Consider the following 4,801-nt stretch of genomic DNA (forward strand, 5'->3'; position numbering starts at 1 on the left):
GGGGGTCTCTCTCACCGGGCGCCCGGTTCCCCTCACCCGCTCCCACCCTCTGGGCGGCAGCAAAGCCAAGTGGAGGACGACAAGGGCCTCCCGGGGAGAGCGGGCGGGCGCGAACGCGGGCTCCGCCACCCGAGCCGCTCCGTTACCGCAGCGGCGACGACGATCAGGGCCGTGTTGTTGCTGCCAACTTGTCGAGAGGACACTGAGCATGCGCGCACGGAGACCACATCCGGGTAATTTCAGGGTTTGGCCCTTTTCCCCCGCAGCTTTCCTTTCTCCCTGCTGCCCCCGCCTCCTGCCCCGAGAGACCGGGGGTTCGCTCTGCGCAGGCGCCCGCAAGGCAGCGGCATCCGCGGGTGTCTCCGAGTGCGGGTCTGGGCCCTGCGGCGGCGGCGGTGGGGAGGGGCCTCTTTGAAGGGCTGGTTGGTCACCGGAGACTCTGGCATCGCTTGGCAAAAAAGTACCAAGTACGCAGGAGAGCACAGAATAGAGTGGGCGTCCACTAAGTGTTTATAAATAACGATCAGGACCTTTTGTTTGTTTTGAGGACCGCGTGGGCACAAAAATTAGACTTTAACTGCCAAGCACTAACTCTGGGGGTAAGGTGGTTGTAGTGGTTTATTTGGAGAAGAAAGTGGCAATGGCTACACCTTCCTTCCCTTTCTGCCATCGCTGAATCACGAGTTCCAAAGATGTTTAATCTCGAGAGACTTACACGACAGTCCAGGAATCACACGTTTAAGAACTCTACCAGGTAGAGTGGTTCTTGTGGGCAGAGATGTAAGAGATGTAGGTGGAGTCTCAGGTTGGAAGGGACCCATGGGTCTTAGACATACCTATTAAGTAGGTTACCTGCTGGGCAAGGAAAGGCCCTGTTTTTGACTTTATACTTAGTTTATTTGATTTTTTTTTTTTTTACAAGACTCAGTAATTTCTTTTTGAGACAGAGTCTCACTTTGTCACCCTTGGTAGACTGCTCTGATGTCTCAGCTCACAGCAACCTCAAACTCTTGGGCTTAAGCAGTTCTCTTGCCTCAGTCTCCCAAGTAGCTGGGACCACAGGTGCCCACCACAACACCTGGCTATTTTTTAGTTGTAGTTGTCATTGTTGTTTGGCAGTCCCAGGCTGGATTTGAACCCGCCAGCTCCGGTGTATGTGGCTGGCGCCCTAGCCGCTGAGTTACAGGCGCCAAGCCACTAATTTCTTTTCTAATTTAAAAAGTTTTTTGGAAAACACACTAATTTTTTTTTTTTAGACAGAGGCTCACTATGTCACGCTCGGTAGAGGTGTCACAGCTCACAGCAACCTCAAACTCTTGGGCTTAAAGGATTCTCTTGCCTCAGCCTCCCAAGTAGTTGGGACTACAGGCACCCCACAACACTTCGTGATTTTTTGTTGCACTTGTCATTGTTGTTTAGCAGGCCCAGGCTGGGTTCAAACCTGCCATCCTTGGTGTATGTGGCTGGCGCCCTACTCATTGAGCTATGGGCATAGAGCTACACACTAACTATTTTTTTCACCAACCAGGAAACACTCTTTGGGAGTCCCTCCACAACTAATTATTGAACAGTTCTAAAGTCATTTCTTAGGTCCCCGTTGATCAGAACTGTTTACACTCACAGTCCCCTCCACTCAATCCCCGACTCACACTCAGTACTGCATTCTGTCTGCTACATCACAAGTGACTTCCCTCCTCTACCAGAATGCCCCTAAAGCTTCAAGTGGGTGTTCCCTTATCCATGGTATATATGAAGACTTTATAAGACCAGTTTTAAGAGCTTTCATTTCCAGATCTTCCACTGCCATGCTTCTTAAAATTATTCAGTTTGAGAAGGTAGCTTAGGACACAGGATCCTCTTTCAAAACTGCCCTTTTCTCCCACCTTACAAAAGAAAGTAAAAATTCTAACCCCTTACTAAGGTACATTGACCCAAGATCTAAATATCTCCAGAACAATTCAGAGGAACAATTTAAAAAACTGGCGTCAGCCAGGCATGGTGGCTCATGAGTGAAATTCTAGCACTCTAGGAGGCCCAAGCAGGTGAATTGCCTGAGCAACAGAGTTCCAGACCAGCCTGAGCAAGAGTAAGACCCAGTCTCTGAAAAAATAGACAGGTGTTGTGGCAGGTGCCTGTAGTCCCAGCTACTCGGGAGGCTGAGGCAAGAGGATAGTATGAACCCAAGAGTTTGAGGTTGCTGTGAGCTATGATGTTACTGCACTCTACTGAAGGTGACAGAGTAAAACTCTTGTCTCAAATAAATAAATAAATAATTGGTGTCTCTGCTGAGAAAGTAAATGACTTTAGTGAATGGGTTAAATTATTTTTGTAAGTCAGGAAGTTTCCAATTCTTTGCTAATCAACAAAACTGAAGAAAAATCTGTCAGCTGATAGATTATTAAAAATGGTTTGATAATGGACCAATATATGATTCTTAAGTGATACACCTCAGGAAAACTACATAACATTGTTATAACTAAACTTCTTCCATCCCATCTGTATTAGTTATCTATTGCTGTATAACAATATTATCATAAATTTAGAACTTTAAAACAACACGTGTTTATGGTCTTACATTTCTTTGGGTCAGGAGTCCAGACACAGCTTAGCTGGGCCCTCTACAAAGTGAGGCTGGGAAAATTATCACCTTTAAGCTCACATGGTTTTTGTTGTTGTTGTTTGTTTGTTTTTCAAGCTAACATGGTTTTTGGCAGCATTCAGTTCCTTACAGCCTGCTAGACTTGAGGGCCTCAGTCCCTTGCTGCCTGTCACCTGGAGACCCCCTCTTTTACTTGCCATGTGGCCATCTCCATAGGGAAGCTCACACTATAGCAGCCTGCTTCTTCAAAGCCAGCAAGGGGGAGAGTCTCACCAAGACACTGGTTGCAATCTTATGTAACGTAATCACACCCAGTAATCATATACATCCTGTCTCCTTTGCCATGCTTTTTTTTGTATGTGCACCACATCATCTGCCCCACCTACACAGTAGGGGGTAGGGACCAGATGCTGACTCTAAATTAGAGTCTGTCTACCATACCTTCTAATGGTTTATGCAAATGACAGTCCCTTCAGGTTCCTTTCACTTAAGGGAAACCTGAGTTTCCCCTGGGGTCCTTCTCTCCCAAGTAGTGGCTACTGTCTTTCCGATCATAACCCTCTTAGCCTATGCCTGGAGGTGAGGTAGGTTTCCTCCTTGCGTCTCAACATTGCTTCCAGACCCTTGCCCTCCTCCTCCGTATAAAACCATAGCTTTGAATTATTTTCGCCAGTACCCATTATTGCCCTTATTCCCCTTCAGTTCAGTACTTGCTCTGTCAGTCAGACTAGTGCCGCTTGTCTTAACCCTAGGTGATTATAAAATGTCCCCAGTATTCTGGCTTCTCGGTTCCTTGAGTGCTCCTTCTCCAAAGATCCTCTATCCTAACTCATCCCCTCACTCCCATGGTCGTAATCACAGGAGCTTCATCAAACTCTACAACTTCTTCATAAATCACAATTTCGAACATTTCACACTCCAATCACCACCTCATTTTTCCAAGTCATTCCTGTAGTGCTCTAACTCCAAGAATTCTTCACTCCCATCCTTATTCAGCTTTACGCCTTGTCCAATCATTATAATTACTCTGACACACACCCTAACCTCCTGGCCTCCCTCCCCCTGTGTTGTGCTTGTTCAGCAAAACCACAGTCCTGATTCAAGCCAGCTCCCCACCTGCACTGTAGCACCTGTGCATTTGAATGTGGCTGAAGAAAAATACAACCCACACTTTAATTTCATCACTGGGAACCTCAGGTGGACCCTTGGTGCTGCCCAGCAATCCTACTTCCCTTTTCCATTCTTCTAGATGTCATACCTTCTTTGTCCTCTATCCTAATACTCCCCAACCTTTTTGATACCACGTTTCATAGAGGACAATTTCTCCATGGACCAGGACCAAGCCGGGGGTGATTTGGGGATGATTCAAGGGCATTACATCTCCACTTCAGGTCACAGGCATTAGATTCTTACCAGTAGCCCATGACCTAGATCCCATGTACAGTTTACAGCAGGGTTCGGGCTCCTATGAGAATGTAATGCTGCCACTTATCAGACAAAAGGCAGAGCTCACTTGCCTGCCACTCACCTCCTGCTATTTGGCCCAGTCCCTAACCTACACATCCTCCCCTCAATCCTCATTCTCAATTAAGAACCATCCTTCCTGTGTTATTGAGAAAACCCAAGGAATGGAACAAAAACCTCCACAGAATCCCACCCCTCCCCCTACCCACATACCAGCCTCTACTCTGCCTTCCCCTCCATTACAGAATTGAATTTCCATGCTCCTAAAGCCAGTCCCTCCACTAAGACAATAAACCAGGGGTGGTGTTGTGTGCCTGTAGTTACTAGGAAGGCTGCCGAGGCTGCAGGGAAGGATGATTGCATTGTTGCACTCCCACCTGGGCAACCGAGCAAGACGCCATCTCTAAAAAATAAAAATTAAAAAAGAAAAAGCTAATCCCATCTTGCCTAATCACTATCATCACCATCACTCTAATTATTATCCTTGCTATTCTACATTATCAATATTTCCTTCCACTGGGTCATTCCCATAAGCCTCCAAGCAGCTGTTATTTCTCTAATCCTAGAAGGTCTTCTCTTTGGCTCATTTCTCCATTCTCTGGCCCATTTCTCTGCTGTTTTTACAACAAAACTTCTAAAAAGAGTTTTCTATACTGTCTCTAGGTCTCCTCCATTATGTGACAGCAAAATGCATACCATATGATAATCCTTTCTGCACACTTTAAAAACATGTCAAAC

The 4,801-nt window shown here is 46.4% G+C and overlaps 1 protein-coding gene across 1 annotated transcript in view; it reads right to left on the reverse strand.

Moving 5' to 3' along the window:
• The window catches only part of SMAD4 (SMAD family member 4), a 100,228-nt gene that overhangs the window by 50,218 nt on the left and 45,209 nt on the right, over window positions 1–4,801 (reverse strand). The window lies entirely within an intron of this gene.

The sequence above is a fragment of the Otolemur garnettii genome, unplaced genomic scaffold (assembly GCF_000181295.1).
Source record: "Otolemur garnettii isolate 467f Iridium unplaced genomic scaffold, OtoGar3 scaffold00012, whole genome shotgun sequence".
NCBI classification, from domain to species: domain Eukaryota; kingdom Metazoa; phylum Chordata; class Mammalia; order Primates; family Galagidae; genus Otolemur; species Otolemur garnettii.